We start from the raw sequence: 12,695 nt of genomic DNA on the forward strand, positions 1-12,695 counted from the left end.
TTTTTTTTTTTTTTTTTTTTGGTACGGGGGATCAAACTCTGGACCTTGTGCTTACAAGGCAGGTGGTGGAACCACTGAGTTAAATCCCCTGCCCTCAGGTTAGAATATTGAGGCAAGATGAGGAAGTGGGCTGAGGCACACAGCGAAACAAGGAAGTGTAATTCAGGGGAAAAGACAGGAAAACAGAAGGACAACAAGAAAGGCGAATAATGAGGGGAAATGAAATAAAGCCTAGATATCGCCTGGTTCACAAAAGACAGTCGTGGGAAGTAAACTGTGCATGGAGACGTCAGACATTAAGATAAAAGGGAGATGTGCATCAAAAGAGGGAGGGTATGACCTGCTGGCAAGGCGACGTCACTAACCTGACCAAGGCCAGCTTTCTGGAGAAGGGGCCACGGTGGACCCCTCCTGTCCACGCTTACAGCAGCTGGGGGATGAGTAGAGCACTCTGATAAAGGTGGCCCATCAAGCAGGGCATCAGCCACAAGTAGACAGTGGAGCAAAATGAAAGTTTTATTTTGGCCACAACACTGCATGATATGCACTCCTCTCAGGGAATCCCCAAATTCACAGGGATCGCCTTAAGTCACTGCGTGAGAGAACGTACTGCAAAGGAGACTCGGGAGCAAAGTACGTGACACTGGGGGATATTTTCAGGGAAAAGTCAGCAAGGAGGAAAGAGACAGAAGTGACCAAAGAGGCAAAGTTTACTCTCAAAAGAAGTCTAAGCCAATTGTAAGAGGTTGTGGCACTAGGATAACCTTTCGGTAAATTTTGGCAGTAAGATATTCTCCTCACGCGGCAGCAGGTCATTAGAGACGGGCTGCTCTGGCGAGGGTACCGCGCTGCCAAGAACCGCTCCTCGGAGGATGCAGCTCGACTCAGCCATAGCCAAAGAGCAGAGAGAAGATGCAGAGGTCAGCACCTCACCCTGAAGGGAGGATGTGAGTGGCGCATCGCAGCCTCCACTACAGACACCAATTATTAAAAAGTACTTCTGTCTCCTCTTGATTTTGTGGGAAATAAATGCTTCAAAATCATGTTGGAAAATGTTTTTCTTCCCAGTCACAAAAATTCACTCACATCTATTTCCTACAAGAGTACAAGGTTTCCTGGCGCCTGCGCTGGGCCTCTCTCACGTATCCCTCCCTACACTCAGGATCTGGTCCCTTAGTAAGGGCACTTAATGGTATTTGGGGAAAATAATCTTAACTTAATTAACCTCAAACATTAGGGCTAAAGATATGTGTGGTGCTGGCCGTGTGTAAAATGCAAGAGGCAAAAGCAATATGAACATGGGCTACATTAAATTCGAGCCTACACTCCCTGAAAAAATAAATCCCAGCTCCAAAAAACCCAGCCCACAGTTTCTTTCTTCTTCTCTTCTCCTACTCACACATCCATTGAAAGACCCAGGTGCACAGGAACGCAATGCATCTGACCCTGAATCCCCAGCCCCACCCAGCTCTCCCATGCGCAGAATCCTTGCAGAGGAAATAGAAATGTTGTTATTCACCGTGCGCGGCAGAACTTGAGTTATCAGTATGAAAAGGAGCTGGGGAAGATTTTCCAGAAACTGAGTGAGACATAAGGACACCGGGAAATGGTGGGGAATCCCCTTCTGTGTCTTCCTGCCCAAGTTGAAGCCAGGCCAAGAAGACCAAGCTTTAGGTTTCTCTGTGCCACTTGGATCCCTGAGGACAGAACAGGTTGAACGAGCAGGAGAGAGGGGAGAGTGCTCTGGGGGACAGAAAGCCCTCAAATGGGCCATCAGTAGGCTGCTGTGGGACAGAATCAGAAGTCTGTACAGGGTTACAACCTGGGGTGAGACACAGCAAGGAAAGACAGATGATCAGAAACAGCAACGTAAATAGATGCATGAGACAGACTGGAAAATAAGACAAGGCGCGACAGAAGGTGAGCAGGTAGAAGTGAGATGGGGAACAAAGTCAGATACATCAAAAGAGAACTCAGCACAGGAAGGTCATCGCCCATCACCTGCCTGTAACAAGACATGGCTGAAGCACAGCCACTCCTACCCAGCTGCCGCCTGCTACAGCTTTTCACCAGCGCAGCACAGACAAGGGACGACAGGCCTTTGATGATAAATGTGTACTGTTTACTATAAATGTGCGGTAAGAACTCAGCTTTGAAAGCTCCCAGCCTTTTTTTCAACCTCACTTTTAACATTTCTCTTACTCGGGGGTTAAGCTGCAGGAGCCAAGTCAGAACAGGAGACCCCCAGTTGAGTGTTCTGCCGGGGCACCTGGCTGAGGTCTCCTCCTGACTCAGAACTGCTCCCGCCTTCTAACGCTTAGTGTGTGCTGAGATGCCAAAGGGCATTGAGCAAGGAGGAGAAATCTCAGGGAAAGGAGAAGGTTTGGGGCGGAAAATGAGACTATGCCCCTCCAAATGAAATGTGTATCGACAGCTTTGGTTAAAGGGGCCTGGTGCTCGGTTGTCCCCAACTTGTCCCCCACTGTTGTGGACACATTATCCCTTGTATTGAAGGGTCACCTCCCGCGCACTTTCCACCTACTTTCCTGTCCCCTGCCTCCATGCAGCGTGAGAATGTTCAAAGGACAGAACACAGGCAGCAGGCCCTGGGGGGCAGCCCCAGAGCCATCGGTGGGACAGTCCAGCGCAGGGCCACCTTGTGGGAAGCCATGTTCTACGGAGGCCCTTGTCGGGTGAGCGGTCCTGGGAAGAAGTTCAGTGGGGACATGTTGCCGCTGATACTAGAGGAAGAGGTGATAAGAGAGGGTGCTTCTCCCCTTTGGGATAATTTTTTCCTTCACTAATATTGTCTCAGTCTCAATTACTTCATCTTTTTAAAAAAAATTTTATCTGCAATCTAGGGAGATAACAACAGCAGCTGTAACAAAGTTCCTCGCCAACTGCCTGCCCAGGTTCTGGAGCCCTGCCCTTTCCAGTTGCCTGAGCCTTATCCACCCAAGGTGTTTGAACCATACACCCCACTCTCGAGCTAACACAAGTGCTCCCGTGCCAAGTACCCCAAGGCCAGTAAAAACACGAAAGCAAGTGACCCTCAGAAGCCACCCCGACCCAGATGTTTAGGTACTTTCTCATCTATGCCTACCTCCATTCCATTATTTCCAGCAGCAAGAGTAACACTACATCACCTAGGAGACGCTACCTGTATACAAACCCAAGAAGAAAGACATTATTATACATTATAGTCTATTGGGTTTCTTCCCTGAGTCAGTGATTCCTCCCACATCCTCTTTCAGGATGCGGCTTAGTGTGACAGCACCGCCGTGTTCTCCACCTCTGGTCCAAACATGCCAGGACTTTCTGTTTAGCCTCTTCTGTCACACTGCCTCCTGCTTGTGGTACAAGGTCACTAAAAGAACGTAAAACCTGTTTAGCTTCTGTCTCCATGGGATTCAACAACTTTATTAAGGTTTCCAGAAGGAAGTATGGCTGAAAAATTAACACACCAGAACTGCTTAAATCTACATGAAATGTTCTAGAGTGCTTTACCTCACAACCCCAATGAGGTCTTTTGTTTCTATTTGCTTTACAAGTCTTCCTGGGGCCAGGGATGTAGCTCAGTGGTGCCACCGCCTGCCTCCCAAGCGCAAGGTCCTGAGTTTGATCCCCGGTAACAAAAAAACAAACAAACACACAAGTCTTCAGAAACACTAACAAATTCACCTCCTCTGCCTCCAGACTCTGGGCTTGTTCCAAGTCCTCTGATGTTTCTTCTCTGATTCCCCATAAAATGGATCTACTCCCAATGGACATCTCTCTGCTCTCCTGCAGAAAAGTAGTAGAAGCACTTCTGAGGGGAAAAGAGGCCTGTGAAGGCAGGCAGAGACTAGGAGGGAAATCCCTGGAATGACACTGGAAAAGCATCAAGGGCCTCATCAGAGTGCGATGGGGATCATGCACAGGCCAGGGGGTTTCTTTCTTCTTCTCTGGTCAGATGAAGAGAACAAGAGCATGAGTCTCTCTAGGGAAGTTCTCCAATGTCTTGATGGATATTTTCACAGTCTACTGGGCTTTCCTCCAGCTGGGAACTGCAGGTGTGGACAGATCAAATCCATCTGAGCTATGCCTGGGTAAGGAGCACAATCCAAGTGTATTGTAAGGCACAAATTATGGCAAGATTTCCATTTCTCTTCTTTCTTTGGCTAAATATTTCTCAGGCTCTCTGCATTGTAGAGTATGCAAGACATTTTTCTCTGCAACTTCCAAAGCTTATATTCTTTTTTATAAAACTGTCAGGTAGAATTTCTTCAATAATTTTTGTTGAGTTTATTGGGACATTTAGGTATACCTTGTGATCACATTCATCATTGAGAATCTGTACCTGTGCATGACATCCCTTGATTCTCATCAAGGAAATGGTTTCTAACTAATTCAATTAATAAAAGAACTCAATGCCTACTATTTACTAAGGCTTGCATTGCTGTGTTTGATTAAGGCTGGAAGACCATTTACCAGGAGGTATTTTAGAGCAGATATCTGTTCTACGTGTAGTTCTGCTCCTGTACTTTCCTTTTGAAGCCTCAAATTTTTCATCCATCGCCCTCCCTCTGTAGGACAACCTCCATAAAATCATCCTTCTTGAAATATTATTTAAATCCCCTTTCCAACCTCTTTGTTCAAAGCAAACCTCAGACGGAGGATCCAGGTAGGGGCAGAATGTCGCATGTCTGGGAGTCTTATTTTTCAAGTCTGTCCTATGGCTTTAACGCAAATCCTTCAATGCATTCCTCTCTCAAATACCACCCTTTCTTCTTTCTGGATATCTGGGCTTTGGCTTCACAACCAAGTGAAACCCTGCCTCTCAGTGCCAGTGAGAGCCCCCGAGATGGATGTGGGTCTGGGCACTCCAGATCTCTATGGCTGACTTTCTTTTTCAACTCTGACATTGAAAACTTTTATTTGAACATTTCTACAGTAACTGCTACAGTTACATCATTTCTCTATACGTCTATGTATGCACCTAGCTCTTCTGTTCCTTTAAAATCCCTTATGAAGAAAATGTCACTCTGGATCCAAACACACATCATCCAGCACGGATGGGGACTAGCGCAAGCCCGGAGGGAACTCATCCCTCCTTCCAAAGAATCCCAGTTACTGTCTGTCCTTAGCATCCTGCTTCAGAGGGTCAAGGTGGCACAAGGAGGGCTCAATCTGTATCTTCGATCTAAAGCTCAGTCAAATTTTCTGAAAACAAAGCATTTCCCCAGTGCCCTATTTCTCGGTCCTAAGAGGACATGTCTAACTCCTCTGTGTGGTAACCTCCTGTTTGTCAGGTACTGAGTGACTCACAAATTTCCTTCACCCTCAGGAAGGACAGGAGCAGGGCAGAGATGCCCTATGTCTCCATGCCCTTGGGGCCCTCCACAGTGTGTGGACAAAGGAGCGGTGTCTAGGGAGGCAGGACTTTTGAAGGGGGAAAGATCATGTGTGGGGAGTGGTAGGTGCTGAGCAAGTGGTGCGAGACAAAAACACGTTTTTCTAATGCTTCAGCAAAAATAAATCCCATAAGTCCAGAGTACATATTACGCTAGATAACACCAGAAAAGAACTCTAGATTGGAAAGATAGAAAAGGCCAGGAGAGAAATTTTAATGAGACAGTCTGAGAAATCCACTGAGACTTCTCAGCACAAGAACTGTATTTGGGGACTGTTGTATCACAGTTCTGTTTGCAGACCATGGAAGGTGGGAAGTAGGGTGCAGATCAACCCTGTCCTGTCTCACGGAGTATTGGTTGTCTGTGAGTCGTTTCACGGAATGAGGAGGTTGCTGGAGGGCAGTCTTTTACCCGATGACGTAGGTCAGCCTGGATTTAGGGGAGGATCAGAGCTGAGAGTAGGAGGAAAGTGATAACCCAAAGACAGCAGTAGGCGTGTGTCCTGGGCACTTGGTCACGGGCACAGACAGCTACCACTGAAGTATACCACTCGGGAAGGAAAAGCAGAAGTCCCTGCACAAAGGCAGAGAGAAGAGTGAGTGCTTTGGGCAGGGCTGAGACAGCCACTAATTTCACAAGGCGACCCAGTGTCCTGAGTCTTGCCCTGCAAGGTGCCCAGAGCCTTGCCCACCTCCAAGATGTTTTGAGCCACATCCTCCTCCTCAGAAGTGTCCACCCACGTGCAAGCAACAGACTAGGACTCATCACAACCGTGAAACCGCGAGGTCCAGAGGCTCCTCTTAGTTTTCAAACTCTATCATGCTGCCTTCAGCCGTGGTGACAGCCTGCCTGTCTTCTCACCTCACTCCGGGCTCACAGATGACAATAAAAGGCCTCCTCCTGCAGCTGATAACACCTTTTTTAAAGATGAGCACCAAGTTCATGATCTGATCTCGCCCTGCCCTTTGTGTGTCTGCCTGTGACCGAGGCGGTGGTTCATAGCTTGTGAGCCAAGGCACCTGCTCTTCTGCTTCTCCAAGAAAGCACGTCATGGTCTTAATAGGAGCAGTCAATGACTAGGAGAGAAATTATCTCAATTTAATCTGACTCCAAACATCAGTGCTAGAGATGTTGCATAGTATCTAGGTTCCCGCTGTAAAATGCGAGGGAGAGACACTAGCATGGGATATGAAGTGCGTTAAAGTCCAGCCCTGCAACCCCTAGACCAAGCCCAACTTCAGAAGTGCAACGCAGGATTTATTTCTCCTCTCCTCATATTCACACTCTCCACCGCGGGGCTCAGGATCTGTCCCTGTATCGCTCTGCCCTACCCACAACACTCGGATTCCTTCCAGAGGAAATAGAACTGTTACTCACCAGAAAGCTATACAGTGGGAGATTTCAGTGCAAAGAGAGAGCTTGGCAAGTCTTTTCAGGAGTTGGATGAGACATAGGGATGCCAGGAAATGGTGGGGAAACCTTTCAGTTTCCTCCTGTTCAGGTTGAGCCCAGGATTTCAAAAACAAAAATCAAACAAACAAACAAAACCCGCCCTGGACTTCTTCACATCACTTGACTCTCTGAGGACAGAACAGGCTGAAGACAGGCAGATAAGTAGAAAGACTCTGCTCTAGGGGAGAAAAAATACCTCCAAGGGGCCATCAATAGCTCCATTTACACAGAAAACAACTGTGCAGTGTTACAGGCTGGGATGGGATGCAGCAAGGAAGGACGACTAGAAAGAGCTATGTAAACAGACGTTTAAAACACACAGGAAAGTCGGACAAAGCCAAACAGGCAACTAGCAGGAAAAACAAGGGGAGATGCGCCTCAAAGTCAGATGCGCCGAAAGAAGATTCAGCAAAGGAAAGTCACGGCCCAAATCCACCAGCCTCCTTCCTGCTTGTCCCAATAAGATGTGACGGGGTGCAGCCACTCCCGTCCTTCTACTGTCTGTGACTACTTTTCCCTACAACGGAAGAACAGAAAAGTTGGGAAGTTGGCACTGGCCTGATTAATCTAAACTGTCTATTATCTGGACCTTGAAAATAAAGGTTGGCTGGACACTACTCTACATCGACAGTGGCCTTTGAGATGAGTGAGAATGAAGGTTCAGGTGAGCAGAACAAAGTCCCAGGTCACTCAGTGGAATTCGATAAAGGTGAGGTGAGCACCCAGTGTTCACAGTTCCCGGTATTTTTTCAACTTCATTTTGAATATTGCTCTTACTTGATGATTGTGCTCTGGGGTCCAAATCAAAGCACAATGAGATACCCAGCTGAGGATCTGACTCAGGCACCAGGCCAAGGTTTCCTACTGAGTTCTAATACAAAATGGGCCACCACAGAGACACAAATTACCAATGAAAAGGAATGGTCAAGGTGTACAGTAGGAGGGAAGGTGCAGAAGTCATAGGAAAGTTTCCAAAAGGCACTGAAGGAGAAGAAATGCCATCGCCACCAAAACAGGAATGGTTTTGCAGTAGAATATACTCCAGTCTCTCTTCAAATCTGACTCTGCATTAACAAGAGTTTTTAGTACATGTTTGCAGTACATGTTTACATTCTTCTAGTGAAGACTCTTGACTCCTTTATCCCCCTTTATTGTATTTTGACTCCTTTATTCCTCTTTCCCTCCCTACCCACTTCTTTTGGTGGAATTTTTTGTGTAGAGGATTATTTACTCAGCAAATAACAATAATTAGACCTCTTCCTTTCCTATATGCATCCTTTTTATTTCTTTCTCTTGCCTGATTGCTCTGGCTAATGTTTTGAGTGCTGTGTTGAACACAGTGGTGATGGTGGGCACCCTTGTCTTGTTGCTGATTTTAGAAAGCAAGCTTCCAATATTTTTGCTATTGAATATGATGATGGTCATTAATTTGTCATAACGGTTCTTACCAGATTCAGGAAAAAACCTTTCTATGCCTATTTTCTACAGAGTTTTTGTCTTAGAGGAGTGCTGGATTTTGTCAAAAGCTTTTTCTGCATCTATTGATAAACTCGTGTGGTTCTTGTCCTTGCTTCTATTTATGTGGTGTACCACGTCTACTGATTTGCACACGCTGGACCATTCTTGTAAACCTGGGAAGCCTAAAACTTGGTCATGATGTACGACCTTCCTGATGATATAGTGTATTCTGTCTGTCAAAATCTTATTGAGGAATTTTGCATCTATGTTCTTTAAGGACATTGGCCACTAGTTTTTTGTTTTGTTTTGTTTTGTTTTAGTTGGGTCTTCTCTGCTTTTGAGATCAGAATCACGCTGGCTTCCAGAAATGAGTTTAGAAAAAATATTTCCCTTTTGATTTTACTGAAAAGTTTGAAGAGTACTGGTGTTATATTGTCCTTAAAAGTCTTGTAGAATTCAGCAATTAATCCTGGGCTTTTCTTTGTTGACAGCTTTTTTTTTTTATTACTGCCTCAATTTATTAGATTGTTCAGAATATTTATGTCTTCTTAGTTAAGTTTTGATGATTTGTATGAGTTTAGAAATCTGTCCATTTATTCAAGATTTTCCAATTTCTGGGGATATAATCTTTCATAGTAGCTACCACCTGTGGAATTTTGACAGCATCCCTTGTAATTCACCTTTTTCTTTTCTATTTGCACTTATGTATCTTATTACTCTTTCTTTTGATAAGTTTGGCTAAGGATTTATCTGTTTTGGTTTTTCCTTCAAACAAACAGTTCTTCAGTGTTCTCTGGTCCTCAAATCTCTTTCTTTTTTATGCTATCTGCATATGTTTTTTTCTTTTACTTCAAAGATCACCTTCCATACACTTTCTATATCCTTTCTCTCTTCTAACTCCATGCAGTTTGAGAATGTTCCATTCAAAGGACACAGTCGGGCACCAGCCCCTGGGAAGGGCAGGCTGGGCACACACAGCCATCAGTGGGACTTTCCAGTGCAAATCCACCTTGTTGGAAACCATGTTGTGTGGAAGCCCCTGTAGGGCCCAGGGATGAAATTCAATGGAAACATCTTTGCATTGATATTAAAGGAAGGGGTGGAGAGAAGATGCTTTTCCCTTCGGGATATTTTTTGGGGATATTGTTTCATTCTAAAGTGCTTTCTTCTTTCAGTTTATCTTTAGCCTAGCAGCAACCATAAAAAGTCCCCTGCCAGCTGCCTCCCTGGATCCTAGAGTCCTGTTCTCTCAAAGTGCCTGAGCATTGTCACCCACCTTCTAGCCAGCAGAAGTGACCCCCTGCTAAGTATCACCCTTGCCAGCACGAATGTCCACCAAGGCAGAATTACCCTCAGAGGCCACCGCCCCCACCTGGTCATAGAGGCACCCCATCCCTCTGCCAATCATCTTATTTCCAGCAACAGGGGCACTACACAACCAAGAAGATGCTACCTGAGTTTCAGAAGAAAGATATCGCCACAGTCTTCTTCCAAAAGATAACATGGTGTATTCACAAGAGCCAAGTTTTCTGACCTTCCACCTCTGGTCCAAACATGCCAATATTTTCGGCTGTTGCCTCCTCTGTCACACTGCCTCCTGCTGGTTATATGAGATCACTGCAAGAATGCAGAACTTGCTCAGCTCTGTCCCCACGGGATTCAACAACTTTACTAAGGTTTCCAGAAATAAGCATGGCTAAAAACTTAACACAGATATTTAACTTTATAGAAAATATGCCCCATTATTTACATTAAACTCCAAACTCTTTGCTGATGGCCATGAGGCCTTCTGTTTCTACTTTCCCCTTATTGACCTCCACAAACTGAGAAAGCTCACCCTTCCTCCAGACTCTGAACTTATCCCAAGCTTATTACCTGACTTCTGCTATGGGCCTTGTCTCGGCCCTGTTCCTGGGCATTGGGAAACTTCACAGAAGGAGAAAGAAGCCTGTGACAGGAGGCATAGACTGTGTAGGAAATCCTTGAAATGCCTCTGGAATGCGTCAGGGCCCACATGATTGTGGAATGTGGACCCCTTCAGGCAGTGGGGTGTCCTTTTCCTCTCTGGTCAGATGAAGAGAACAAAACAAAGTCTCTAGGAAGGCATTCTCAGTGGGCTATGGGTATTTTCACCATCTGCTCACTTTTCCTCCAGCTGGAAACTGGTGGTGTGGACGAATCAGAGATAACTGAGCTCCGCCTAGGAAGGGACACACCATGAGTGCCTCTGTGAGACAGCCTAGGACAATGTCTCCTTTTATTTTGGTGGCTAAATCTTTCTCAAACTCTCTGCATTGTCCTGTACACAGTGCAATTTTCTCTGCATTGCAGTTTTCTCTCCTCAAATTATTTATATAACTTTATATAAGTAATTTTAATTTATATTAGTAAGTTTATAAAACTGCTGCCTGGGGAGCTACAAACACCCATCCATTGACGGTACTGCCAGTCACCAATGTGCCGCCAGCACCACCTGCTGGGAACGGGTGGTACTGAGAGACCAGAGACACCCGAACTACACCTAGGTAAGGAGCACCAGGCAGATGCATTTGTGGGGTAAGGGCTTCAGTGAAAGAGGCACACACTTCAACAAGGTTTCCATTCTGCTACTTTGTGTGAAGAAGGAACCCTTTTCTGGCCTCATGAACAGTCCTGGAAGTCATGTTGGTCAAAGGAAGTAAAGGGCAAAGAATCCATCCCAGACAGAACAAAGTGCCATACGCAGGCAGAGGCATAGGAAAGTCCCAGGCCGAGATGAACCCCCTGTACAACGTCCACGGAGGGAGTAACTCTCCAGATTTTATTTGACCCTCCCACCCCCACCCAGAACTCAACTTGGCTTCCGCAGCACGTTGATAAAACTTGTCACATCTTCCTACACTTTAGCTCTCTGGCTAAACAGCAGTAAACCCACTCCACTCCCGCCTGAGCCATGGAGTCCCTGGAGTGCTCCAAATCCTCTGCATCTTCGCACCTAGATGATGTCCTGCAACAGACACGCACACCCTACAAAGAGGAACAGGAGAGAGAAACAGAAAGAGAGGAGCCTGGCCTCAGGTAGATGCTCAATGACTGTTCACATGAGCTTCACTTCATCCTAAAGATCAGAGCTGGAGGCAGTCAGCGTTACTACTGATAGTAATTTCATTTCAAGTACTTTGGAGAGGTTCAGATGATGAGAAGGCAATGGAGAACGTGAAAGATGGTGGACACCCCGCTCTGGACGGCCCAGAGGACGTTTTCCTGGGATGAGCAGCTCAGCAAGCCCCTTCTAATTGTATCTTCCCACAAAGCAAGATGCCCAAGGACCAGAGGCGCAGCTCGGCAAAGTGTTTGACCTCATTCCGCCCTTCTCCTTCTTCCCCACCTCCACCTAGAGAAGCAGCAGCGTGCAGCTCCACACCGAAGTCCTGTCGGGGGCTGGGAGCGGTGTGTGAGTGGACAGCAGAGCCCCTTGGCACCCTGCCTGGGTGCCACAGCCTGTAAGGTGGCGGCAGAGACGAGGAAGCCAAAGGCCCCGATAGCAGGTGTGGTTCTCTTAGGTTCGGGGCCAGAGTTTAATCTTCTTCATTCCTTGTGCTTAACTCCTCCCTCTGAGTTACTGCGAACTGTGCTCCGCGGTGAGGAACAATTGGAGAAAAATGTCCTTAGAGACCACCCATTCCACATCAGCTCATCAGAGGTCCCCTCCGAGCTGCCCCTCCAGGAGACAGCAAGGACCACACAAATGAGCCTTGTCGGGAGCATCCTTCCCCAGACTGCTCTCCCTCTCAGTTCAACTTTGCCGCCGCCACCGGTCCGTTCTTCTCCCTGCTGCCTTCTCCGCTACTGCTGCCCTCTGCTGGCTCAGGAAGGTAGCTCCGCGCTTGGCAAGCTCCTTCCTTGTCTCCGTGCCCTCGGTTTCACTAACAGGGTGTCTTGGATTTCAAGGAGAGTTACAAATTTAAGAAGGCAATAACAACTTTAAGCAATGAAAATACCCAGAATCTCCTTACTTTCCAGTCCCTCATCTTCAAGAAGCCTTTTACCTTAGTCATCCTCTCCTCCTCAGAGAGCAGACCCTCCCTCTACCTCCCAGCCCGTTCTGAGCCCTCTGAGAGGATGAGCCTTCAGGACATTCCTGAATCCACTCTCTTCCTGGGCCTGAGGATGAAAGAGTATTCTCTACTAGAAAGGAGCAACCTTGTAAGTGAGCAGATCTTTAGGAAAGAGCTCTCCACAGCCCTGGGGACAGTGTGGGACCCCGCAGAGTCAGGTAGAGGGCAGCTTGTTAGGAACACCCATTCGCTTACAGACTCCCCTTACTGTCCCTCAGGGTGTGGAGCCCAACTCCCTTTCTCTCTCTCTCTCTCTCTCTCTCTCTCTCTCTCTCTCTCTCTCTCTATATATATA

The 12,695-nt window shown here is 46.7% G+C and overlaps 1 protein-coding gene and 1 long non-coding RNA gene across 6 annotated transcripts in view; both read right to left on the reverse strand.

Annotated features, from left to right (window-relative positions):
- Window positions 1-3,094, reverse strand: part of LOC104875966 — a 4,218-nt gene extending 1,124 nt beyond the window's left edge. The window contains exon 1 of the long non-coding RNA XR_784208.2: window positions 2,543-3,094. This is a non-coding gene — a long non-coding RNA (uncharacterized LOC104875966). The remainder of the gene's footprint in view (window positions 1-2,542) is intronic.
- Window positions 1-12,695, reverse strand: part of LOC104875962 (small proline-rich protein 2E) — a 101,574-nt gene that overhangs the window by 23,165 nt on the left and 65,714 nt on the right. The window contains exon 1 of one of the 5 annotated variants that reach the window (XM_033758330.1): window positions 6,771-6,980. The exons of the other annotated variants lie outside the window; for them this stretch is intronic. The gene's annotated coding sequence lies outside the window, so the exon portion shown is untranslated. Of the gene's footprint in view, window positions 1-6,770; window positions 6,981-12,695 lie in introns of those variants that run through there. 5 annotated transcript variants of the gene reach the window in all.

The sequence above is a fragment of the Fukomys damarensis genome, unplaced genomic scaffold (genome assembly GCF_012274545.1).
Source record: "Fukomys damarensis isolate Sample0158 unplaced genomic scaffold, DMR_v1.0_HiC HiC_scaffold_33, whole genome shotgun sequence".
NCBI lineage: Eukaryota > Metazoa > Chordata > Mammalia > Rodentia > Bathyergidae > Fukomys > Fukomys damarensis.